At 46.1% G+C, this 15,702-nt stretch overlaps 1 protein-coding gene across 3 annotated transcripts in view; it reads right to left on the bottom strand.

Annotated features, from left to right (window-relative positions):
• Positions 1-15,702, bottom strand: part of SLIT3 (slit guidance ligand 3) — a 641,188-nt gene that overhangs the window by 602,412 nt on the left and 23,074 nt on the right. The gene's annotated exons all lie outside the window — the stretch shown is intronic.

Consider the following 15,702-nt stretch of genomic DNA (forward strand, 5'->3'; position numbering starts at 1 on the left):
AGTTTCTTTTAAGGAACTTTTATTTCTCTGCTGGGTGTGGCAGATTCTAAGGTGGTACCCAGGATCACTGCCTTCCCCTCTCTTTGAGCGGGCAGAACCTAGAGACCTGCTTCTAACCCACGCAACACAACAAAGGTGGTCAAATGTCACCTTTGTGACATGTTACATGGGACTGCAATGCCTGTCTTGCCATAGGACTCTTTCTCTTGCTGGCTGTAAGGTGGCCATGTTTGGGAGGCCCACATCAAAAGGAACTGGAGGCAGCCTCTACCCACAACCAACCAAGAACTCAAACAACCAGCAGGAACCTGAAGCCCTCTGCCTAACAGGTTGCGAGGAACTGAATTCTAATAATCTTAACAGCTTCGAAGCAGGTCCTTCTCTAGTCAAGCCTTGAGATGAAACCACAACCTCAACCAAACCCTTATGTGCAGCCTTATGAGACCCTGAAGCAGAGGGCACAGCAAAATAGAAGGTGCTAAATGTGTGTTGTTCTAAGCCACCAAGTTCACTGCAAGATCATTATACAACAATAAAAAACTAACATGGGTGTGGTGGGGGCCGGAAAGGGGGTGGAGCAGGCAACCACAAATAAACAAGGAGACCACAGATGGCAGCATGGGCATAGCTAGAGAACGGCGCAGGGTGAGGTGAAGAGAATAAAGATGCGGTGAGAGGTGGTGAGGGCACTCCCTTCCCTAGGGTGTCCAGGAAGAACCTCTGGTAGAGAATGAGATTTGGTCAGACACTAGAAGGAAAAGGAGGATCCAGTTGAAGGAGAGGCTGAAGGGAGACATTGCCAGGTAGAGGAACAGAAACAAAAAGGCCCTGAGAGAAGAAAGCAACCAAAAGGAGATCCAGGTGACAACAGTAGAGTGGCACCAAATGGGATCATAGAGGCAGGTGGTACCCAGACTGTGAGGCATCTGTGGGGCTGACAGCATGCTTGGGGATTGGAACTATAAAAGGGGCCAAGCAGGGAAACCACCAAATTAACAGCTTTCGGCCTCATTCCCCTGCCATCAATCCTGCCAGATTAAGTACCCCAAATGTCAATTTCATTCCACAGCTCAATAAGAAGGAGGTTCTCATTACCGTCCTCAGCTTGCCTCATTTAATTCTTCCTTCTTTATGGCCACAGACATGTATTGAGCACCTATCAGACTCAGGAACTGTGCTAGGCACTTCATCGGAACATCTGTTCCTGCTGTATGCTGGCCTCAGAAGCCCTCGAAGTCCTGCATCCATTTAAATCCTACTGCTCTTTTAAGGGCTGAATTGTGTGCTCCAAAAGGTAGAAGTCCTAACGCAGATGTAAGCAGGGTACAATGAGGTCATTAGGGTGGGCTCTAATCCAACAGCACTGGTGTCCTTATTAGCAAAGGAAACAGGGCTGAGCAGTGACTCACACCTATAATCACAGCATTTTGGGAGGCCAAGGCAGAAGGATTACTTGAGGCCAGAAGGGAGTTTGAGACCAGCCTGGGCAACATAGCAAGACCCTATTTCTACAAAAAGAAACCTAGCCAGGCATGGCGGTACTGCCTATAGTCCTAGATACTCAGGAGGCTGAGGTGGTAGGACTGCTTAAGCCCAGGGAGGAGGAGGCTGCTATGAGCTATGATTGCACCACTCCAGCCAGAGCGACAGAGCAAGATCCTGTCTCTGAAAAACAAAAAAATAATTAAAAGAAGACGAGACAGAGACACACAGGGATAGTGCCGTGTGACAACAGAAGCAGAGACTGGGGTGTTGCAACTGCAGACCAAGGAACACCAAGGGGCCAGGAAGGAGCAAGGAAGGGCCCTCCCCTGAAGATTCCAGAAGGATCCTGGCCCCGATGACACCTCAATTTCAGATTGCCAGGCTCCAGATGTCTGAAAGGATAGATTGTCATAAGACACCCGGTTTGTGGTACGTTGTTATGGCAGCCCCAGGACACAGATATGCCTAGTGTTCAGGCTTTGTCTGGCCCCACATGCCCCCTGCAGCCTCCCCCAGATGCTCCATCCCATGCTAGCTTCTCCCTTCCCTGAACTTCTGAACTTCTGGATCATTCAGCCTCTCTCTGCACAACTCATTTTGGTCTTTCATCACGTTTCCTTCCACCTCTTACACTGCTGCCTGTTTCCTGCGTTTTGCCTTGTCTACCAAAGGACCTTGAAGAGGATACTCCCCAACTTCCTCCAGACACCTTGGATGAAGGAAGGCCCCATGGAGACACTCAGAAAAAAGCACTCTAGGCTTCTCGGGGTAGAAGAACAAAGGATTTAAAAAAAAAAAAAAAAAAAATTTTACATTTTGCTTATCAGTATTATCAGTGTTTTCTGGAGTAAACATATTACTCGTGCACCTCCTATCTCCCAAAAAAAGCACTGAAAAAAGGAGTCCAGTTAATCTAAGACTCTCCCCATAGATAAAGTGACCGTGCAGAGTTTAAGCTATTCAAGACTCTAGAATTCTAGCCATTTGGCTAAAGAAAGATGCTTTTTGGCTTTTTCTTTTTTTTTTTTTTTTTTTTTTTTTTGAGATGGAGTCTCACTCTGTCTCCCAGGCTGGAGTGCAGTGGCGTAATCTCAGCTCACTGCAACCTCTACCTCCTGACTTTAAGGGATTCTCCTGCCTCAGCCTCCCCAGTAGCTGGGACTACAGGCACGAGCCACCACACCTGGCTAATTTTCATAGAGACAAGGTTTCACCATGTTGGCCAGGCTGGTCTCAAACTCCTGACCTCAGGTGATCCACCTGCCTCAGTCTGTCAAAGTGTTAGGATTACAGGCTTCAGCCACCATGGCTGGCTGGAAGATGCTCTTTGATGAGCCCAAAGGCAGAGCTCAGAAACTGTTCACATCAGGTTGTCCTAATTGTTGTCTTCCTCCGTCTCCTCTCCCCAGTCCAAAGGGCCTAATGCCAGCCACCCGGCTACCCTGATGAAAGAGAGAAACAGTATGTGTTCGAAAACCATCAAATCACCTTCCTACCAGGTCAAGGGCAGCAGCGTTTCCTTTCAGATCACCCTCATAGGGTTCCCATCTCATGCTTTACCTCTCCAGACTCACACCGCAGGAGGCATTATTAACTATTCTGATTTTTGCACTTCGTTCTCATCTGTTACATAACCACATGCAAGTTTAAAAACATACATGCATTTGGGAAAGAAATGAGCTGAATTTGATTTTAAAAACTGGCTTCACACTACCTCAGTTGTTTGGGAACTAAGCCTCTCTAGGCTAAATTTTTGGCTTGGCAACACTCATGCATACATAATTTTACACCTGCAAAAGCTTGCAGCCAGCCCCGTGCAGACAGCTACCTGCAGGGAGAAGAATAGGCCAAACAGAGGGGTAACCCGGGTGGCTGGATGTGCTCATGGTGAGGGCCTGTAAAGAGGAGTGGGCGTGGGGTCTCTATTCTTTCATCCCTTGCAGCAGGAGGACTCCCTGCTCCTGTTTTGCTCCGTTCAGCTCCATGCTCCAGGGAAAATAAATAAATAAATAAAGCAGCATACAACTAGCTCTTTGTTGGGAACAGCAGAGATGAACTTGCAAACTGGTAGCCCACCGGTGAGCTCTGGCCTGCAGACCGGCAGATCTGCGTAATCTGGTTCTCACTGTGATTTTCACATATGCAAATTAATTGCCAATTTGGGAGCATTTCAAATACAAATCTGCAATTCTGGCTTGTCTCCAAAAATCAGTCAATCAGATAACCACGGATTTTTGTGGCCACCGTAAGCTGGTACTAGGAGGCAATTGCCCACTTTGCAGAAGGTACATGCCCTGCAATTCATCAGTCCACCTGATGATTTCCTCACTCAAGTTACCTCCTTCGTCTTTCAGGCGTCACAGTCTGAGATCCCTGCTGCCGAACATAACGCATAAGGAAGCAAGCCCCAGAATCAGACAGCCTAGGCTCAAATCTTAGCAAATAGAGCATGATTTTAGGCAAGTTACTTACGCCATCCCTAAGCTCCTGTTTCTCCATCTTTAAATGGGCATAATAAGCACAGTACCTACCTCCTACGATACTGCAAGGATTAAATGAGGTGATATGTGTAAAGTGATTCTGCCCCAGGGCTGTTCATGCAGTAAGTATTCAAGAAGTAACCATCAATTGGCTGATTATTATTCAGGCAAAATGTGAGCAGGAGTAAGATGAGGTTGGCAGGACCTTGCTGCTTCCAACACAAAGGGGTACCTGGTCTAATCCATAGCCCCACCCAAAATCTCCTTCATCCCCTCCAGGCACACCAAAGCATCTGCAGGGATAGTGATCCCTTCCAGACACACCCCGGACATCCCAGCCCTCACACTCAGAAATAAACAAAAAATCCTTCCTAATTTCTTCCTGTGATGACGTCAGGTAATGTGTTCTTTTCTCAGCACTAACCTCCAGGTGAATCTTTGGACCATCAGTCCAAAGGGTTCACCTTTTATGTCCCTTATTATCATACCCAGAAATCTCAAATCTTTCCAAATTCCTTAAAGGTCTGTTCTCAAAACCCTTCCCTGCACCGCATAGAACATTTGATAAAATGGCTCCTCCAATCGCTGGGAGGCAGAAAACAAATCCTAGAAGAGACTCGAGTCAACCTTTGGAAATGTAGCCAAATGTAGAGAATACGGTACGGCAAAAATAGTGCTTTGTGTTCACCAAACGGTTCCATTTTCCTCCTAGGCAAACAGCAAGACTAAATTTCCTGTGCCTTTTGCATCTAAGTGGGGACAATATAACTGATTTCCGAAGAAAAGGAATGTGGGTGGAAATAATATGTGCCATTTACAGGCAAGGCTATAAAACATCCTTCAAGCATGTCACTCTCTTTCCTTTTCTTGTCTTCCTGGCATGTAGAGATCATGTGTCAAAAATGGTGAGGTCCCCAAAAGGAAAGCAGCCTGGGTTCCTAAGTGACAATGTGGAGCATAAGCCACCTAAGACCATCCAGACCAACTCTCCTGGACTCCAATATGAGGAAGAAGAGGCAATACAGCTTTATTGTGTTTTGCTACTGATATATCTGGGCTTATTTGTTGCTGCAGCTTATCCTTGTCTATGCTAACTGATACACCTAGAAATAGGTGTATAGTAGGAAAGAATGTTCCAAAAGTTAGGCATCCATGATCTTTATCCACACTAACTCACAACATGACTTTGTAAAATTTTCCTTCCTCATCTTTAAAAGGAGGAAAATAAACTGGCTGATCCCCTAGGGCCACAATAATTCTCATTGGCTTTGGAACCTAACACATATTACTTTAAGCGATTTTTTTTTTTTTTGAGACAGAGTTTCGCTCTTGTTGCCCAGGCTGGAGTGCAATGGCACGATCTCGGCTCACCACAACCTCCGCCTCCTGGGTTCAGGCAATTCTCCCGCCTCAGACTCCTGAGTCGCTGGGATTACAGGCACACGCCACCATGCCCAGCTAATTTTTTTTTGTATTTTTAGTAGAGAAGGGGTTTCACCATGTTGACCAGGATGGTCTCGATCTCTTGACTTCGTGATCCACCGGCCTCAGCCTCCCAAAGTGCTGGTATTACAGGCTTGCACCACCGCGCCCAGCCAAGCAATATTTTAAAAAGGCCACTTAACTCCAGTCAACAGAAGTACAGATGCTGTAGCCAGCCCACCTTAAGGTCCAAAGAACTTTCTGCTATTTATTATGCAAAAGCCAACCTGCAATGAGTTATTTACCATGTGCCACAGACTATGCCAACCACTTCATGTTTGGGGCCTTCTTTTTAATCCTCACAACCAGCGTATGTGGTTGATGCTATGAGTCTCATTTTACGACTGAACAAATAGAGGCACAGGGAGATTATGACACTTGTCTACGGTCACAAGCTGAGAAGTACCAAATGAATGAGTGTTCGCGGCTGAAAATTTAGGAATCCACTTGCAACAAGTAAATACAGAGTCCTAAAGGGTGAAAGATGAATAGAAATGACCTGCTCAGAGAGTTTTAGCAACACACCCAAAATTTTAGCTAAACTAATAAACTCCAACTTCCAGGGCTCCAGGGCCATATCTGATTTATGTTTGAATCCCCAAGGCTCAGCACAATGCCTGGCACATGAAAGGCACAAATCAGTCTCTGTTGAATTGCAGATGTTAACTTGAGCTCTTTATTGACAGTTTTAACTGAGTTACATTTGCCGTTAATTGACAGTGGCTTGAGATCTAAAGTTGATGTACTTCACTTATACCAGTAAATATGGGCATCAGTTAGAACTGAAATGACCATATGATTTATTATCCAAACTTGAATACTTTTGTGAGTTAAAGGGGATGCCATTAACAATTATATCACGAAAACAGGCAAAGATTGGGACTGTCTTGCGCAGATCATCATAAATGGTCATTCCCAGCTACAGCCACAAAATATCCACAACAGGAGTGGGTGACAATGGAAGTACTCACAGTGGGGCCTGGTTGCCCACCATGTCTTTGTTCTTAGGGAGATCGTCTTCCTGTCCACTTGGGCTGAAGACCACTTCTAAGTCTACGGCTATTTGCCGGACACATATCGGTCAAGTGTCATTCTCTGAATGGTGCCTACCTCCAAGTCCAGCCAGCCGCAGAGCACACGCACTATTAACTTTTAATATAGGTGCAGTAATTGCTTTAAGAAAATGAAGGAGCAGCCTGAGGAATGCAATGATTGCTGCAGGAATATAAACATGGACTGCATTGGAACAGACTACATACTTTGTATAAACACTAATAAAGTGAGTTCAGGCTGAGCTGTGACTTTAAAGGAAATTCTTCCCCATAAACATGTCCTGCCATGCCCTAATAACTCTTTAATTTGATGCACATTTGGGAAGGATGATGCGAAGTAATCACAGAATAACGTTAAGGTCTGTTGCGAAGGAGGAGTGGCGGAGAGGGAATGTGATGTGACTTGGTGCTAACACCATCCACCAGAGAGCTGGCTTTGTTGCTCATTTCACACATGGAGGGAATTTGCCGAGTGACACGCAGGAAATCAGAGACAGGTCTCTGCAGGTTCAACACAAGGAAATTCTGTGTGTCATCTGATGGCACCACATAAGACTCCTAGCTAGTCATTTTCCTGCCTGTCTTCCCTCACTGGAGACAGCAAAAATGACCCTCACTTAGAGGCGAACTCTCCAATTTCGAAGTCAAGGCTCTTTCAATTTTAAGGAGACATAAACTCTTTGAAAGCAGAGAGCCGTTCTTATACATCCGGGCATCACCCACAGAGCAGACACAACCCCCATACCCATGAGAGAAGGCAGTATGGTACAGTCGAGGAAAACTAGACAGCAGCTGCAGCATCAGGCCTCAGGTCCCAGTTTCATTACTACTTGTGTGTTTCAGGCAAATCACCCTTATCTGTAAAATGGGTTAGCAGCACTTGCAGAACCTCAAAGGATTTTTGAGATGCTCAAGTGAGCCAATGTAAGAGAAAAAGCAATTTATAAATTTTTTAGAAGTTGTACTGCTGGAAAACAATAAAAAATAATGATTAATAATAGTTTTCACTGGGCGCAGTGCCTCATTCCTGTAATCCCAGCATTTTGGGAGGCCGAGGCAGGGATCACAAGGTCAGGAGTTCAAGACCAGCCTGGCCAACATGATGAAACCCCCTTTCTACTAAAGATACAAAAAATTAGCCAGGTGTGGTGGTGTGTGCTTGTAGTCCCAGCTACTCAGGAGGCTGAGGCAGGAGAATCACTTGAACCCAGGAAAGTGGATGTTGCAGTGAGCCAAAATTGTGCCACTGCATTCCAGCCTGGGCAACAGGTCTAGACTCCATCTCAAAAATAAAAAAAAAAGTAATAATAGTTTTCCCATGTATTGATTTTTTTCATGGCGTATCAGGCACCATTCATCTCCCCTGAAACATCACAGCAATCCTATAAGGGATTCTTCTTATCACCATCATAGTATGTTAGTATGAAAACCAAAAATAGTGTTTATGGGAAAGTAAAGTCCAAAGAGGTTAAATAACTTGCCCCAATTCACACATCTTCAAAGTATTATTGATGGAGTAATGATTCTGGAGGGCAGACCTGGATGGTCTGAGCTCCCTGCTCTTTGCTCTAAACTCTCAGGGAATTGAAGGCACCAAGTTTGTCTCCTTTATTAGCCTGTAAGCAGTAAGGGTAAGGGCGGTGGGGGTTTACCTTCATGTCTCCAGGACACAGGGAAGAACTAGGGAGGTAAAGCCTTTGGATCCAATGACTGCAAGTCCTCCCTCTCCTTAACGACTCTGACTTGTATATCAACTCTTGTTGACTCCGCACAATGGACCTTGGCCGAAGATACAGCTGATGCTGATGCTGACTTTGGCCAGGTGCTTAGCTCTGGGCTCCACCCTCTATTGTTCTCCACCTTCACAGAGAGGAGAGGCCTCAGCCAAATGCCCTAGCTACCTGGAAATGTGTCCCCAAACAGCCAGGCAGTTCCTCTGCACTCACCAGGCTCATTCCAAGTGTCGTGACTTTGCTCAGGCAACTCTCCCATGGATCAAAATGAACTGCAGCTGTCAGGACGCTTGGCTGAGGAATGGGGACTTACTGCAGTAGAGTGATGAAGATTTGGAAAGGAACAGAATACAGTCAGACGGTGGGGCCAGAGTGGGACCACCAACCCCATTCAGGCAGAAGCCACTTCCCCCATCTGGCACTGATAAAATGCCAAGGGACAGCAATTAGGAAGGAACAGGGCCCATCTGCTTCTCCAACCAAAACTTCATGTCCACTCCCAGCAAAGACAAACCTCCTTTCATCATCTATGAAAGCATATCTTGATTATGACAATTTTTTAAAACTTCTGATTATTCCTTCGAGAATCCAATTTGTTTCTTTTGTAAGGAGGAGTTTTCAGTTTGGGAGGTGGGGACATTCCATTTATCTTAAGGGGGGAAATCTGTTTCCTATTACAAATCACGCTCTGTAGGCCTATTTGTGAAAAGTAAATCTCTATATAAAGAAGAAAATTCTCTTTACCCGTGCAAACATCCATGAAGACCCACAAGAGGGAGGCTCCTGCCCTCTCCTCAGCCATTGCCACAAAGTGGATTTCCATCCCTTGCTCAGAAAAAAAAAATTTGCAGTGTCCCCAGGTCATCTAGTACACCTGAGAGTATGGAGTAATTCATTCAATCAGCATTTATGAATGGCAACTGAGTGCCAGGACCGAGTCCTATCCTGAGAAAGCACAGATTAAAATAAATACATCACACTCCACATCCCCACACACCAAGACAGGGGTCAGCAAACTATAGCTCACAGGCCAGATCCAGCCCACTGCCTGTTTTTGTATGGATTGGGAGCTCAGAATGGTTTTTACATTTTTAAATGGTTGGAAAAAAGTCAAAAGGATAATATTTTGTGACACAAAAAATTATATGAAATTCAAATTTCAGTATCCATAAATACAGTTTTCTTGGAATCAAGCTGCACTCATTCGTTTATACATTGTCTATGGCTGCCTTCACACTACAGGGGCAGAGTTGCGTAGCTGCCACTGAGACTAAGAGACCCAGAGCCTAAATATACATGTATGACATGGCCCTCTACTGATGCCTGACCTAGGAGCTTAGAGAATCTAGGAGGGTCAAAAACAAGGAAGTGGCAGTCAAAAAAAAAATAACAATCACAACAATAGAATAGTTGGGGGGGGACATAATGGTTAAATGTGTAGGTATCCACTCTGCATCAGACTGAAGCTTATTCTGCACTTGGTGGACAAAAGTAGCATCATGATTCTGGGAAGTTATTTTAACTCTCTGTGCCTTTTTTAAACTCTGTAATATGTGGACAGTCTGTAAAATGGGTGTCCTCTTCCTGAGGTTGAGTTGAGAACTAGGCAAGGTTATACATGTCAAGTAGTTAGCGCAACGCCTGCTCATAAGTGCTCCATTTCTTTGATCTTATTGTTGCCAGTATTCCGCTCGCACAACTCCAGGGGGCATCATTCCGTGGTATACAGTGAGAATGGCACAACTGAAGTACATAATGTGAATGGTGGCCCCGGAATTCAGCAATGTAGTGGTCCTGACTGTAGCTGACATTACAATGGTACTCACACACAGTTTTAAGGAAAGGCAGGAGAACAGAGCATTCCACATGGAGGTGGCAGGTCTCCTGTATTTTTATTGCTACGTCATTTGCTACTCCATTATGAAAAAGGCCAACTTCAAATGAGCTATGGGGGCTCCAGTATGGACCCACAATCGCCATGCCTGCCTTTCTCCCAGCTTGCGGCCCCTTCTCAGTCATCCTGAGATGGGTCTTCTCCACTCATTCCTGTGATTACACCTTGCTCCTGGTTCCTCAAACTCTCAGACAGTGGGCTATTTTAAGCCCAAATTAAAGACTCCTCTTTCTTGAATGGCTGCAATTTTAGTCTGTGGTTTGTTTACTCTGACGTGGCCTGGGGCCACGGTGCTGGTGCATGGGGCACTGCGAGGGGGTAGAGGAAGGAGGCAGGGGCTTTGCAGGAACCATTTCACTGCAACACTCTATGGAAAACACAAGCACGTGGATGGACAATTAAATAGAAAACAACTGTGGGAGTATCCTATATATCTAGAGACAGACACTAAAAATAAATAGCACCACACCAGAAGCAAGAAAGCCCTGGAAGCTACATAGTGCTTCAAACCCCAGAGAAAATCACATGCCACCCTCATTCCATGAGTCCAAGTCTCCTTTAGCATCTCAGATGAACCCTCCGGGCAGATACAGACCTTTTTATCTACAGAGACCTTGCCATAGACCCTATCATTATGGGGTAGAGCTCTGAGGCTGAGACCGCAGACAAGGCTACCAGGGTATCCCAAGGGACATCTGGGTCCATAGACTAGTCATAGGCAAATGACCACAGCGCTGGGGAAAGCAGGCAGGTGGGGACAGAGGGAGAGTAGAGGAAACTGGGCAGGTGCAGGGCAGAAGCCCATCAAGCTCTCTATGTTAGTGTTCTCTGCCTGGGCAGTGCCTGAGCTAGAAGAGGTCCATGGGTAAGGGGGCTTGGGATCCCACTTTGTCCCTTCTCTCCGTCCCTCACTTCCCTTGCTTGTGAAATAACAGCAGAGAAATGGACCTTCATATCTTATTTGGAGGGCAGAATCCTTACAGTTTCTTCCCTGTTCCATTTGCAACCTGACCACACACCTCCACCCTGACCCACCAGCCCGGGTTAATCCTTGATCTGCCTAGTTCCATTCTGGAGAAGTTCTCAGCTGCTTACTTAATGTTGGCTCCTCAAACAGCTGTCGGGCGCGGAGAGCTGGCTCCAGAAAAGAATACATCTCCTCCCTTCAGGGTCAAGAGTCCATTGGGACTCTGAGTTTGCAGAGCCTCATACAGACATGAAAGAGCCCTTGGCCCATTAGCAGAGTGCCCACCACCCAGAATGGCTGGACATGAGTGTCGCACTGGCTGCCCACCACTGAATCCCACCATACAGACTCTCTTTTGTTTGGGCGGCAAAGAGGGTTCTTTAAAAATTGCCTTTTACTGGGCATGAAGTCCCTAGTTCATCAAGATCCCTGTTACTTCCTAAGACTTCACAAGCAGCCGATAATTGGATTTAACTGCAGACTTCAGAATTATGAAATGTTTTCCAACCTAGTGTAAAAGCTCTGTTAGGAAAGAAACCAAGTCCATGAATCAGTCCTCGCTTTGGTGCCGAGCACAGAGCCTTGCCCGGGCTACTGCTCAAACAACAGTGGGGGATTTGAATGCACTGATGTGATCTTGTCTCTCGTTCACAGCTTCCAAGACCAGGAGGAGAGAAATGAGAAGGGAAAGGAATAAGAAGCGCTCACCCCATCATCCCTCTGCGAGACTTGATCCTGCAGGTCTACTGAAGCAAACCCCAGCTCCCAGGGACAAAGAGATGGAGGTGGCTGCAGGTGAGCCAAACCTTGGCTCCAATAAAATTGAGAGCAGCTGGCAGTTCTGAATCCTCTGGCCCCCTAGGGACTTGGGCTGCGTGCACTCGGGCAAGCACCAGCCCTTTCCCCTTTCTCTTCTTGTCATGCTTAATTACTCTGGGATTGTGCTGAGTCAAGCAACCTGCTGGGGCAGAGGCCCAGGCATGACCTTTCCCGTTGCTCTCAGCCAGCTCATGGGTCTCAAGCAGCCGTGTGTGTTTCCACCAAGAAACCCAAGAATAAACTCAACACCGACACACATGGTGCCAAATGCTAAGCCCCACACCTCAGTCCTTGGGAAGACGGCCTCTTCTGAACCGAGAGAGAACAAAAAGGCCTTGCAACAGCCATGCCACCTGCATTCAGCCCACCACCCCCTGCCTCCAGCCTTGAAACAGAGCCCCTCACTGTGGAATGTGGCAACCAGCACGGCCAAAGGTGGCCACAGGAGAGGGAGGCAGGCACCCTTGATGCTCTCAAGTGCCTGTGGCTTTGCCAAGTTTTTACCCGAGGCTTGGCTTCCAGGCCCTTGCACCCTCATCTCAGATTCAGAGAGAGATGATCACTGTACACTCAAGAGGCGTGCAGAGCTCCCCACTTCTCTGCACACATGCACATACAGCCTCTGAAAATGCCCAGGAGAAAGTCATGAAGCCAAATGCTCTAGGTAAGCGATTCCCAGTCCTGGCTGAAAATTAGAATCACTGGAGGGAGCTTTGAAACTTGCTGCCCAGGCCATACTCCAGACCAACCAAACCGGAATCTCTGGGGATAGATACCCAGAAATCATGTATTTTAAAGGCCCCAGTTGATTTCAACGTGCAGCTAGGGTTGAGAATCGTTGTTGGAGGTGAACTGCAAATCTTGGAAAATTCCATCCACCAACTTATGCTTTGAGGCTGAGCTTCCAAGCTTAAATAGGGCTTACGATAAGGTAAACCCTCCGGCCATTGGCCAAAAGGGCTAGCTAATATTTACCAAATATCTAGTGTATGCAAGATTCTACACAAGGTGCTAACAAGTACAGTGTGAAATTCCTGACCCCGAGGAGCTTAAAACCTAAATGACAAAGCCTAAGAATTTTCACATGGATACAAAAACACAACATGGCATATAAAGTGAATGTGCAATTGAACAATTCAAAATAATCCAAAATAATAATTCAAGCAACCTTGACAGGAGGCACTGTGTAATACTAGGGAAACAGCAAAGGAAGGATCCCGATCCTCGAAGAGCTCAGTGTCATAATCCCCCAAATGGGGTTCCCAGACCAGCGGTATCAGCTTCACCTGGGAACTTGCTAGAAGTGCACATTGCAGGGCCTCATCTCAACCTACTGAGTCAGATCCTTTGCAGGTGGGCCTATCAATTTGTGTTTTAATAAGCCCTCCAGGCATTTCTGGAACCACTAGTCTAGAAGACTGATTAGCGCTATGGGAATTGGAAAAAGGAAGACATTTCCTTGGGCTAGGGCTGACGAAAACCTTGAAGGATTTGAATCCTGGCTCTGACACTTACATTTCGAGAAAATATAAGGCGATTATTTTTTAACCTCTTTATGCATCTATTTTGTTGACTCTAAAGAAGCAGTAAGTGTTAGAGGCCAACCATGCAGAGTTGTATAAAAAACATATAGGATAATGTGTACAATTCAGTAGTACAGTGCCTGGGGTCTAGTCAGTAGCCAATAAATGAACTTCAACGGTAGCAGCCATGGTGCAAGGGAGCTGTTCAGCACATGAATGCTGATAGAATGATGGAAAGAATGAACTGATTCATGCATGACTGATGGGAACTGGATTTGGCAAGCCTGGAAAAGCAACAGTGTCTGTGCAAATAGGGAGATCTTCATGATAGGATAAGGGCTTCCAAGACTGAGTGGTGAGAACACATCTCCAGTCTTGAGACTGGCATCTTCCTGGCTTTGCCTCCTTCCTTGCCCAGAGCACCCAGTATGTTGGTTATGCACCTGGGCTCTGGGCTCAGACTATTTGGATTCAAATACTTACTAGGTGGGTGGTCTTGGGTGAGTGATTTAAATCCATTTAGCCTCAGCTTTTTCTTCTGGAAATTCAATATAATAAATGGGTCCAACATCTTAGGGTTGTTGTGAGAACTGAACATGGTAATGTGTGTATGTCAGTTAGCTTGATACTTTGAATACAGTAAGTGATCTATAAGCGTTTGCTCTTTTTACCACGGCACACAGCTGGTGGTTTTTTTTTTTTTTTTTTTTGAGATGGAGTCTCACTCTGTCACCCAGGCTGAAGTGCAGTGGCACGATCTTGGCTCACTGCAACCTCTGCCTCCCGGGTTCAAGCGATTCTCCTGCCTCAGCCTCCCACATAGCTGGGACTACAGGCATACGCTGCCATGCCTGGCTAATTTTTTGTATTTTAGTAGAGACAGGGTTTCACCGTGTTGCCCAAGCTGGTCACAAACTCCTGAGCTCAGGCAATCCACCCACCACAGCTTCCCAAAGTGCTGGGATTACAGGCATGAGCCACCGCACCCTGCTGCTAGTGCTATCTTAACCTCTGAAGAATTAGCCCCGGGCTGAGATTTGTCAGGCCGACCAATGTCAGTGCACTGGAATGCCAGATCCATGAACACAAAATGGCTATTAGATGCCTTCATAATGGCAGTAGCTGCTGAATTTGGGTGGCTACTTACACACAGGTTGTAAGTACTTCTCACATATAGGTGAACACATAAACCCTGGGACAACAGGTATCACTGAACCCATTTTACAGATGAGGTAACTAAGGTTTGGTGACCCATCAGTTATACGACTGTCAAGTGTCAAAATGAGATTCAAATTGAGCCCTACTTCTAAAACCCATAGTCTTTCTACCGCCATAAAATTACCCAGCCTTCCCTCAGAGGCTGCCTAAAGACTTCTGTAAACAAAGTTCACCTAGGTGCAGTGTCAGAGGGCCAGACTTTGTCCTGGCGTCACTGTGTCACACACAGCATTGGAAGGGGATTGTATTAGTCAATTTTTACACTGTTGGTAAAGGCACATCCAAGACTGGAAAGAAAAGGTTTAATTGGACTTACAGTTCCACATGGCTGGGGAGGCTTCAGAATCACGGTGGAGGGCAGAAGACACCTCTTACATGACGGCAGCAAGAGAGAAATGAATAAAGATGCAAAAGTGGAAACCCCTGATAAACCCATCAGATCTCCTGAGACTTATTCACCATCATTAGAATAGCACGGGAAAGACCAGCCCCCATGATTCAATTACCTCCACCTGGGTCCCTCCCGCATCAGGTGGGAATTCTGGGAACTACAATTGAAGTTAAGATTTGAATGGGGACACAGCCAAACCATATCAGGGATGTAGCTGAGAACTTAGCCTGGAAGAGGGAAGTCACAGGTGGGCTAGGGTCAGGAGGGTGGACCCTGCAGGAGACAAGGTTCTTGGACTGTAAAACTTGTCCCCTTGCCAATGATTACGGGTGTTCATGTGTGTCTGTATGCATATCTGTGTCTGTCAGTGTGTGGGCTGTGGGGTGGGATGGGATGGGGGAATGTCACAAAGTCAATCCAAAAATGGTGAGCTAAGCCTAAACAAAGAGAGCAATTGAATGCAACACAAAATTCACATCAGCTTTTAGAAACTATTTTCTTCTAAAAGAGGCTTTCTGGCCCATCAAACAACACAGTCAGACAACTCCCTTTTCTCTCTGCCCAGGTCTGTTTCCTTAAAGGCCAAATTGTGGTCGTCTTTCTTCCTTCTCCCAGATCCCAGCTGTGACTCTGCTCACAACCCAGGAGACCTATAGAC

The sequence above is a fragment of the Callithrix jacchus genome, chromosome 2, assembly GCF_049354715.1.
Source record: "Callithrix jacchus isolate 240 chromosome 2, calJac240_pri, whole genome shotgun sequence".
Classification (NCBI taxonomy): Eukaryota; Metazoa; Chordata; class Mammalia; order Primates; family Cebidae; genus Callithrix; species Callithrix jacchus.